Consider the following 12,651-nt stretch of genomic DNA (forward strand, 5'->3'; position numbering starts at 1 on the left):
TCTAGCTTGTAGGGATACCCATTGATCTTCTTGAGAACTCAATGGGTATCCCTTTAAGAAAATCATAAACTTTAGAAATTGGAATTCTCTTTAGACTCAATGAAGAGATACACATTGATAAAATCCCACATACCTGGAGTAGAAACCTATCTTGATTTTTTGAATGGAGACTTCAAGCTTGGAACCCTAGTTCTTGCTTTGGGAGAAGACTTGAGAGAGAAGAAACTTTGATTTGGGAGAGTTAGAAGAGAATTAAAGGTTAGGGTCACTAGGAATCAATTAATCTCACTTATAATAGTCCAAAATGACGTAGTATAGGGATTAAAGAGTGGAAAAGGATTAAAATAATCCTGACTAAAAACTGACAACGGCCATCTACGGACGCCTTCTACGATCCGTGGATCATTCCACGACCCATGGAGTTGTCCATATATAGAGAGAAATTTATATTTTTCTGAAGGTCATTATACAGAAGCTTCTACAATATATGGAGTTGTTCATGGGTCGTACAAGTGTCCGTGAAAGACAATTTTTCAGTTCTGGGGTCTGGATTTACATGCCAATCCACATTCCGTGAAAGCCTTCACGATTCGTGAACGTGTCCATGAAACTCTCTTCCAAATTTTCCAAGTTCCGAGCTCTAGTTTACAAATCTCATTTCTTTCACGATCCATGAAAGGGTTTGTAAAAGCCCCATAATAACAGATATCAGATCTTCTGATTTTCCAAGGTCTGATTTGCGGCTTAGGAACTTTTGGGGTGTTACAGCTTTCCATGGCTACTGGGATACCATCAAACTATCGCCTATGTTTAGATGAACTAGGAAGCTTAGGTGTGGCTTAAAATCACGTGCAAGTGTATTATTTCCAAAGTCCACATGATTGATAAGACCAGAGATATAGTGTGTTTGGTTCAGGCTCTAATGACTCAGACATAGATTTGGGGTTGTGAACCAGTCAACCATGAGAAAGCCTAAGGTGTTTGCGGGTCATAGATATGGCTTTGGTGGGTTGTTAATCAGGATGTTGAGATAACATTAGGGGCCAGGAGGAAATATTACAAACCACCTCTAGTGATGGTACCATTAGATGTGACCAAAACTAAGAGGTTGGAAACCCAACATAAGGATGTGCTTACACTATTCGAGCGACATACTCGGAATGACTGTATTATTGCTAATGTGTATGGCATTAATGCTGAGGCACATAACTGGAGGTAAGCCATCTTCATGTGATGAGTAGTGTCAAGTTGAGAAGGATTATCCATTGAACCCTTTTTCCATGGCCCTACTATTGAATATTGAAGAGCCCACAAAGGATTATGTCCCACTGATGAGGACAAGTGTCACACCAATTGGAATGACGAGTCCAATAAAGAGGTAAAGGAAAAAGTTGAGTAACCCCTCGTGATGGTTGAGGCTAAAGATGAGGCCATGGGCAATTGATTTGGGAGCTTCTAAGCACCTCACTATTGTTTTGGTTTGTTGATAATATTGTAGCACTGCGACAGTGTTAATGTTTAAGTGTGGGTGGTTGGGTATGGAGTTTCTTTGTAAATAAGTCGTTAGTTTGCTTTTGTATTTTTTAATTCGAGTTTCTTGGATTTTGTTTTCAGTTCTTTTCCCAAGGAAAGTCTCATTCAACCGCCTAAAAAACATTTTCCTCTTAGGGTTTAGTCAATAGTTGTAGTAGTGATATTTCCCTATGATGGATGAACGACGGTCGTCTTAAGAGTGATTTCATTATTATGTTTGTGTTTGTGTTAAGGTGTTCTTGATAGGCTACATGACTGCATGAGGCATGTTTGAAATGTGAAAAGCATGATTGAATGACTATATTTAAGACACATAGGCTCATTTATTTGACTCAAGTTGACTTATGCTTAAATATGTACTCTTACAATTGCTTTGTTAAGAGTTTATAGAGATCTTTCTTGATTTAAGCATGTTCCATGTGTGATAAGCTTTTGTTACATTTCATGTGCATATTCATGTCTAGAACTTGTCCAGCTTGTGTAAAGAGAAATGAAGAATGTGAGTTTAGGAAGTGATATAAGCGTTTTTTTCACAACCTTATTTATACCTTACATTATTTACCTCAATGTATGATCTTAGTTAGCCTCTTTGATACTTTAGCTTGTTCTTTGGCAACCCCATATGAAACTTATTCCCAATTTTCAATAGACCATGAATTTGATCCCAAAAATCCTAAGTGTTTCATATTAAAAATTAAATAAAAATCATAGCTGGAAGATTGAAAAAAAGGAAGGAGTAAATGTAGAACTGCCAAATTAATAGTTATTGGAGAGAACAATCTTAAGTTGTGATTAGTAGGGAGTTTAAAAACCAAAAAGAGAGAAAATAATTTGGGTAATAAATCAAAGATTTCCTACAATCATGATGTAGGTTAACATAAAGAAAGGGGGTAAACAAAGAGAATCGAAAAAACTAAAATGGTGTGAAATATGTTGTTAAAGAAGTTTCTAAATGAAAATTGTGACGTATTAAAGCGCTTGGAAACATTAGTCACTATTTTTATCCAAACATAGTACCTACCCGTCCCCTAGCCTACGTTACAACCTGAAAAGTCCTATTTGATCTAGAACTTCATATTCTTACATTAGTGGAGCATTACACTAAGGGCAAGCTTATTGTTCATCTCGTGTGCATAAGAATTCTTTTGGGAGAGTGAGCGAAATTTTTTTCTTACACCTGTTATTTTGATATATTGCTTACTTATGAGTGATTATGGGTGACTCTTTTGTAGTGAGGGTGCATGTTTAATGAAGGATAGATCATTTATAAGATTTATTTAATGAGTAATATGCAGGAGTTTACTAAAAGTTGTAGAGTCGATTCTTGAGGCTGGGAGGTCTTGATAAAGTCACATGTTTGTTGATAATGATATTGTGATGTGCTTGGTGTGAAATATGCTAGCCATGTTAGTCGTTGTAGTCCATGCTTAAATTCCTTGTGCAAAGTCATTGACAGAGTCGTCTTTGGTGAGAATGCAAAGATTTGTTCGAGGACGAACAAGGCTTTAAGTGTGGGTGATGATCATGAAAAAATTTTAATATGGTTGAGGCACAACCAACAATAGTTGTGTGAGGCTCCATTCAATTTTTGACACTTGGATTTGTGGGCCATTTTAATACCACACACTCTCGCACCTTATTTTTCGCCAAATCCCCCCCCCCCCCTTTTCCCTCCAAAGTATTTTAGCTCTTCTCTGTTCAATATTCCTCTCTTTTTCACAGTTTTTTTTTAATTCTTTGTGTTCTTTATTAATTAGTAACTTGATTAGCTCTTTCTTTCCCATTAATCATTTATGTTCCTCAACTAAATCAATTTAAAAAATTGCCACCTCTCAAAAAAATATATTCCTTTAAAAAATTAAAAAATTATTCCTCGTAGCCTTAGAAAAAAAATCTTTAAAAATTTTCATTTTTCATCTCAAAAAATTGAATCAAATCCCTAGGATACCTTTAAAAGATAAATTTTGAATGAGAAATTCACACACACTTTATATTTGTATTAAGAAGTATTCACTGAATATCGAAAATCGAACTAAACAAAAATCTAGTCAAATTGAATATTTCTTTTACTTTAATTTATTTTTAAAAAATTTTACATAATCAATTTTGGTTTTAAAGTAAAAATAAATCGAAAAACCACCAATGCATAAAAAAAATTGACACAATGCTTAATTTATTTTCAAGAATCAATCTGTTCCATATAATTTTAAATTAACTACTCATTACATTATTATTATTATTATTATTATTATTATTATTATTATAATAATAATAATATCATTTAACCTTAATATTATTAGAATTCATTTTTAGTGTCTTTACGTACATTCAGTTATAATATATATTTCCCAACGTTTTTCTATTAAGTATTTTAAAAAAAATAACTTAAATTAAGAAAAATAACGGATACTCTCTGTTAAAAGAATGACTATAAATATATGAATTAAAACAGAATTAAAAAAATATGAAAAACTAAATTTGAATTAATTTGTTTTTATAGGTGCTAGTAATTGAGAAAACACTAAATATTTTTTAGTTAATTTGATATTATTAAAAATATTGAATGATATGAGGATTTTAAATACTCAATCCTAAAAACGTTTTTAGATATTGTGATAAAAAAAATGTTTATTAATTATTTTATTCAATATATCAGCATCTTAAGAAAATGAAGTTAAAAAGTATTTATTAGGAGTAAGAAAATAAGAAATGAATGAAAAGAAGGGTGAGTAGGAGAGAGATGGTAAAAAGGTAAAGAAGTAGACACATTATCCATGTGTCAATCAATCAATGGAGGGTCACACAACTATTGTTGGTTGGTCCTCTACCATTATAAAAAAATTCGTGATCATGGGCATATTTATATATTTTAGCTAAGTTCAAGAATAAAGTCTATTGTATTCGCATGGTTATTCGTAATTGTATTCATGAACTAACAAATGTGATTAATGTTGTGTAGGATGGAGCTGCACACGGATTGAGCTTAAATTTAAGACGTAATGCATAGGAATTGAAGCTAAAGCCAATGGATGAATGGGAACTGATGAAAAATCAAGAAAATAGAAGTGAATGCCGCAGACCTAGGATTAGCAAATCACACTCCTTTTCTACTATAAACAAGACACTTATGTGAGATTTTAATTATTCCTGATTTGTGAACAACACACGCACGGTTTGGAGACATGATTTTTAAGATTCGTTTCTACTTTTTTTCATCTCTTTAAAGTATTTTGAAGACTCTAAACTTGTGAATCAAATTATGAGTGGCTAAATCCTATCTCTCTAGGGTTGTGGCTACAAATGATTGTGGAGTTACAATACTTTAGATGAAGTTTGGTTATCATTATGAGTTATTCTTATGTTCTCATTTACTTTATTTTGATGCTTGATCACCATTGAAATACATATATCTCAGGAGAGGGACTGAGAGACAAAATGCAAACTATAAGGAGCGAGATCATTCTTCACTAAAAAAAATTGTTGATTTGCATCTAGGATAGGGATATACTTAGCTTGCCTCATTTGGCTAAGAAATGGGAAGATAATGTGATGCTTCATAATTGATTCACCTATTCCTGCTCAATGATGTAGTTAGGTATCCAACTTTGGTATACTGTTAGAGGCCCGGGAGAGCATAATCATATTATTAACCTTGTAAGTCAATAACTTAATAACTCGGCAAAATCTAAGGTTGAAAACATTGTGCATGAATTCTCATAAAAGTCATAGCCCTAAAATTTTCCAACCTTGATTACAACCACTGTTTGTACTGAAGTCATCATTACTTAGTTTTATTTATCGGAAAATATAATTGGCAAGACAAATTTTTGACACGAAATGACACGAGCAACAAAAGTCAAAGTATTTTCGTAATTTCGGTGAAAAGTTAAGGGTGTTTGGGTAAATTCATTTATTTCATGTACCTAAATTACCCTCAAAAGTAAAATCACTTTTAATACTTTTAAAACCACAACTTTTGAAAAATTTTATCATGCATGAGGCACAAATATGATGTGGCAGACAAAAATTGTATGAGGCCCATTTATATTTTGCCAAGTGGATCCATTTCAGAAAAATGGCCAAACATCTTTCTCTCTTTACCTTTTAACGTTTTTTTTTTCTCTTTCTTACTTTTTTTACTTTAGTTTCTTTTCTAACAATTCTTCCAAATTTTATACTTCCACTTAAATAACTTTATTCATGAAAAATATGAAATTCAAAAAATTTTGCCGGACTCATTCTATTTCTAACATTTTGATATTATTTTTTATCTCGATATTGATTATTTATGTTATTAAAAATAGTTATATAAAATTATTTGTTTATTTACAAAGATATAATTAATAATAAAAAAAATTAACCAAATAAATTTGTGAAAGCACAAAATAATAGTAGTATGAATAAATGTTTTTTACACTGAGAGGTAGAACTAAAAAAAAAAAGCTTTAGAAGATGCAAATATAAAATAAAAAATGGATTTTTGCATTGAAAAAATATACAATGAAGAACGAAAAAATTTATTAATATTAAACATTAAAAACATTAAGTGGTTATAGAATAAATAAAAATAAAAAATATATTTGGCAATTAAAAATTGAGTGATTAAAACTGAAATCTCAAAAAATAAATTTTTGACTAAAATTTAAATAATTAAAATAATTGAGTGATTTTTTACTTTATTGGTGAGAGTTCAATTTATTTTTTAAATTTCACTATCTTCAATTTCTTTGAATTCATCCAAGAAAAATTAAAATTTTTCTAACATATCACTTTAATTTTCCCTCAAATAAATGATATATTTTTTTTATTATTATTATTTTTTATATTTTTTTTAAAAAAAAAAATTCTAACATATCACTTTAATTTCATAATTTATTGAGTTTTTTCATTTTTTTGGGTAAGGTTTATTTCTATTTCTATCAAATTTGGGTCTCTATACATTGTCATTTTAAATAGTGTTTTTTTGTTTCCTTTTCATTCATAATTTTAATTTGGAATAATAAATCAACGACAAATCCGAGTTGATTAAACTACCTTTGTTCAAATATATTTGTTTTTTGTCAATTTTTTGCTTCATTCACAAGAACCCTATATTTAAATATATCAATCTTCTATATATTGTAGTTGGCAAGAATGTGCAAGTTTGACCATTTGACTTGAATATAGGCGGTAAATATAGCCGCGAGGGGTTAAAAATAATTGGCGAAATGAAAGTCACTCAAAAACAAAGAGCGATAACAAGGCAGTATCGACATAGATTTAAAGATATTTTATCATATTTTTTTCAGTTATTTGATTTAGTGGACTATAATAAACTACCGCGTTATTGCACTATTAAGCATGTTCCTCTTCTTCGCAAGGGGATAGTGCAGAGGATGAAGAAGAAGAGCATTGCTATGGATGTAGCAGTGATGAAGAAATTTGACATCTCCGACATAATTATTACATGTTCAAGATAATTGGAATTGTTACTAGTATTTGTGCATGCGCGTTGCGCAGTTAGTTTATAATGTAATTGTAAACACTAATTTAATGACAATATCAAAATTCGACCTACTATAAAATGATATTGTAAAATTTACATTGGAAATTGTTAGCATTTAACACCTTAACATGTTAAAATAGAATAGTTATGAAAATAAATCAATATATAAGTTTATTTCATTGTCTCAATTTGATGACCATAATTTTTAGTATTATTTAACTTATTATATTCTTGTTAGCATAATAAATATATAAGAAAATTTAATCGTTATATTAAAATAAAATGTAATTAAAAAAGTCCTATTATTATGATAATGTCAAGCATAAAACTAAGAAGTTTTAATCACTTGAATGTCAAATTTTAGACATGCAATTCAAAATTTTAATATATCTTTTAATTTTTCTAAAAATTGTATGTCAATTATAGTATCATATTTTACCAAAAAAATTATGTGGACTTTGTTTCCCACATTTTAAGCCTTCTAACCACTATCATAGTGATAAATAAGACTGTTCAAATAATCAAGGGTGAAGAATGACAAAGACATGAAATGCAAGTTTTAAAAAAAAAATAAAAAAAAATAATAGAAATAATTACCTAAAGTACGAATATATCTCCATTTTTTAACCATCTCAAGTCTTTCACCATCGTTGTCACTATTCATATTGATTTTATTCTTGCAATATGAATAGTGATACATATAAAAAAAATGAAGAATAAATAATAGTATATTTTAGAGAATTAATAAATGTAGCCTTCATCCGCTAGTTTTTCCAGTGCCACAATTATATATATCTCCTTCTATGTATCTTGTTAATATGTTGCACTCTATGAATATTGTTTTTCATAATACTTTAACCTAATATTCAAAGAAAATAAGAACATTAAAATTATAAGATTAATTTTTTTTTGCTCCAATATTTCGAAAGAAATAAGAAAATGAAAAAGCAAAGCAAATCGTGAATCACTAAAAATAAAACTCAGTAAAAGTAAAATTAGAAAATAATCAAAAGTGTCATACGTATGACAAATACTTGCCTCCGTCTCTTTCATATAAATTATGAAGAATACTTACCTATTGCTTTTATCTCGTTCATCATTTGATTGTATATGTTCTAGAATTTCTTACATAAGAAATGAAGTTGGTTAACGTTAATGATTGACAATGAGGAAAAAGTTATGGGAAGTGGGGTACTTTTTTTGTGGTTTGTAAGTTTTATTCTTTTCTTTCATAATTTTTAAATTGAAAATAAAAAATCGTTTTTGAGTAAATTTAGAAATCTGCAAATGTGGGAGTGAAGTTGATTAGAGTATCCTTTATTATAGGAATTCAAAAGGTAATTGAACCGTGCGTTGTTATTTTTTTTTTTATATTTGTAAATTTTGCACTTTTTTTTTCTTCAGATTTTGAATTAATTTTGATAAATTATATATTCTGTTTTTTGTGGTTTTGTTGTGATCTTTTATGTTTGAAATTTATAATATTAAATTAATTTGGTAATATCAAATTTTATGATTGGTTTTGGTTATTTAATACTTATTTGTTTTTTTTTCTATTTTTCTTTTTCTTTTATGTTTTTCTTTTTTTTTTAAAAGTGCTTATCCCATAAATAAATTTTTCATTCGAAATGTATTTAAAGTCTGATATAATGTATTGGGCAGTTTAAATATGTCGATTTAAATTTAAATAGCAATTAGTAAATATATTTATTCTTAAAAGAAAGTACATGACATATTTTAGTTGGTTACTATTTTTTTATATATTGAAAGGAAATATATAAACAATAGAAGTTTCTATAATAAAACCTTACGTAAAGTTTTTTAACACTTAAAAGGAAGAACATGACAACATAAAAATTTTAACATTTTTTGTTTATATTATGAAAATGTTTATATTCGTATAATATTTTATTTACAATTCATGTTAATTTAAGGTAAATTCAGATTATTTTTGTATATCACTTAAATAGTGCTTTAAACTTATATAATGTTAATTTCTATTATTATTTTTAAATATGTCACGTTAATTTAAAAAATTGCTTCAAAATTGCAAATTTGATTTTCAAATTGTAATGTATTATTTAAATTAACTACATATAATTAATTTTAATAATTTTAATTGTATAGAAATTCGAAAATTTATGTGGTGCTAATAGATGTCACTTCTTACTACTCCTATTATATACAGATTGAAGATATATATAAAGGGAATTTTCAAAGTAAAGTAAAATCTATAATTATGCATAAGCAAATCTATTTGAATCTTATTTTTTTACACAGATTATTTTTCTTCTAAAATTAGATTTTTAATATTTTAAAATTGGATTTTTTATTATATGATATTTAAAAAATAATTATGATTTTAACATTTGTTAATACTTTTAAAATAATTAAATATGTTTTTTTTGTTGTATGTTTTCATTTTTTATTTTAATCAGTAGTGATGGCAATTAATATATTTTAATCAGCAGTGATGACAAATTTTTAAAAAGACTACCGATTCCACAATTTTTTAACTGCCATCATACGATTTTTTCTCTTTTTGGAATTTCAAATACAATTTTGATTTTAAATTTTTAAAAAGACTACTGATTCCACAAATTTTTAACTGCCATCATACGGTTTTTTTTTTTGGAATTTCAAATACAATTTTGATTTTTTAAAAAAATATACTGTTTTGTATTTGTTTTTTAAATTGTTATTTATTATTTAATATCTACTAATTTTGTGGTACTGACATGTGGCAGTTTTTCTTCTCTATTATATATAGATAGATTATTGATTTGTCATATATATATTATTGAATGATCTTTTAGCTTGTTTTGCTGTTTTAGCTTCTCCATTAATCATATTCATATTACTAAATCTGACGTTATGGTAACAAAACAGAGAAAAAACTTCTTTCTTTTGATCAAATACCAATGCAATAGAACACCAAGCGTTTGGTAATTTATTAATAGCACACATATAAGCCACAATTAATGAACCATGGACCTTCCTTCTAATCTAGGTTAGGTCACAATTTTTTTGTAATTTTTTTAATAACTATTTTTTGAGGCTTTTAGGATGTAAATAATTTTTAATTTCATATTTTATTGGTAAATAAGATTGTAGAAGTTTACATTTGGGCAGTTTTCACAAAACTTGTTGATCTATTTATTTTGCTAATTATATTACTGATTACACCAAATTTAATAGTGATACTAATTAAACAACTGATGTGAAAGAGAGTACATACATTTCGTTTCGTGAATATGAACGAATGTTATTGAAGCACGAATGGTTCAAGCTTACACGTATAGCCAATATGAGTATTATATGAGTAATGCTCCTTCACAAATACATTTCAATTGCATGTGATTATAATTTGGTAATACAATTCGTTATGGTACAAGTCAACCGTTTATCTATTTATTTTGCTAATTATAGTATTGTTTATACCTAAGTTATTGATAACATCTCATTTTAAATTCCCTAGTGATGTGAAAGAGAGTAAATATATTTGCTTTCGGCAATCTGAACGAATGCTATTGCATCGTGAATAGTTAAAGCTTATACGATTAGTTTATATGTCACGAGTTCGAATCTAGGTTAGGTCGTCGCCACGTTTTAGTGTTTTTTTTTTTTAATTTTTTCTTTATAGATGAATTTATTATTTCATATATTAAATGAACAATGATACATTCATGATTTTCCGTTGATAAATGTAGGGTATTTATTACATTCTCTAAGCTATCAACCCCAATTTAACCTTTGAACACATTGATGTTCATTAAAACGTGTCAAAATGTATTTATTATGCATTTATTAATGTCATTCAAAATGCATTTATTTATTCTACCCATAGCTTATTGGAACTCAATGATTATCAATTATTTGAAAATGGATGTTCATTGCATGTTGCTTTTGGAGTTGTTACAAACTATACTTATATGTTGATTTTATAATTTGAAAATTAGATTCAAACAACTCTTTATATGATAAATAACATAAAATCTAAAATATACTAATATAATAAACTAAAACTTCACACATAATATTTTGTTCGAACTATATTATTGCAAGTATTTTTTTGTCATTAAATTAGCTTAGAAGATAAATCTTTCATTATAAAAACGGATGAAGTAATGAAAAGAGATGACGATGATGCTCCTCTCAAGTAGTAGCTTTTGGAACGAATGCCTAGACAATTACACAATCCGCTTCATTAAATGATTTGATTTTTGGAACAACTTCCAATACACTGTCAGTACCATTCATTTCCATTCATTGTTACACAGTGTAATCTGCCCGCAAAATAGTACATCACTACACGAAACGAAAAGTCACAATTTGTCACTACTTAAAAGGGTTTCAAACTCTTCATTTCACTATTAATGCCAAACACCGATAAGTTCATTTTGAATTTAAAATTTTTTGAATTCGAAAATCTGCCTTTGTGCATATGGTAAGGTTATCGCATATGCTTCAAGACAGTTGAGGAAACATGAGAAGAACTATCCGACCCATGATTTAGAGTTAGCTGCAGTTGTGCATGCATTAAAAATCTGGAGACACTATTTGTATGGTGTTCATGTTGACATCTTCACAGATCATAAAAGCCTTCAATATATATTTAGATAGAAGGATTTAAATCTGCGACAACGTCGATGGCTTGAGTTACTGAAAGACTACGACGTGGATATTTTATATCATCCAGGAAAGGCAAATGTAGTAGCCGATGCCCTCAGTCGAAGATCTATGGGTAGTTTATCCCATTTAGGTGTTGAGAAGCGGGAGCTAGTGCGAGAGCTTCATCAGTTGGCTAGTTTGGGAGTCAGACTATTAGAGGCAGACGATAGTGGGGTCACAATTCAGGATACAGCCGTATCATCTCTAGTTGTAGAAGTAAAATCACGACAACAAGAGGATCCTAGCTTAGAGCAACTTAGAGTTAAGGCTCAGGATCAACAGTCTTTAGCATTTGATATAGCAGAAGATGGAGTCCTCAGATATAGCGGTCGATTGTGTGTTCCGAATGTTGCAGGGCTTCGACATCGAATTATGGAAGAGGCACATCATTTCCGTTATTCTATTCACCCTGGTTCGACGAAGATGTACCATGATATTAAGGAGATCTATTGGTGGCAGGGGATGAAGAAGGACGTTGCTGAGTTTGTGGCGCAGTGTCCTAACTGCCAAGAGGTGAAGGTTGAGCATCAAAAGCCCACTGGGCTAGTTCAGGAGATAGCCATTCCTTTGTGGAAGTGGGAAGCAATTAATATGGATTTTATTACAGGATTACCTCGATCTCATCGCAAGTTTGACTCTATTTGGGTAATTGTTGATAGACTAACAAAATCAGCCCATTTCTTACCAATCAAGGCTACTTTTTCGGCCGAAAACTATGCAGGGCTCTATATTAGAGAGATTGTTAGGCTACACGGTGTCCCAGTATCTATTATCTCTGATAGAGGAGCACAATTTACCGCCAATTTCTGGAAGTCCTTCCAGAAAGGATTAGGGACACAAGTTAATCTTAGTACCGCCTTTCACCCTCAGACAGATGGCCAGGCTGAGCGAACAATTTTGACACTCGAAGATATGTTACGGGCGTGCGCGCTAGACTTCAAGGGAAGTTGGGATGACCACTT

Source organism: Solanum stenotomum, chromosome 11 (assembly GCF_019186545.1).
Source record: "Solanum stenotomum isolate F172 chromosome 11, ASM1918654v1, whole genome shotgun sequence".
Lineage (NCBI taxonomy): Eukaryota > Viridiplantae > Streptophyta > Magnoliopsida > Solanales > Solanaceae > Solanum > Solanum stenotomum.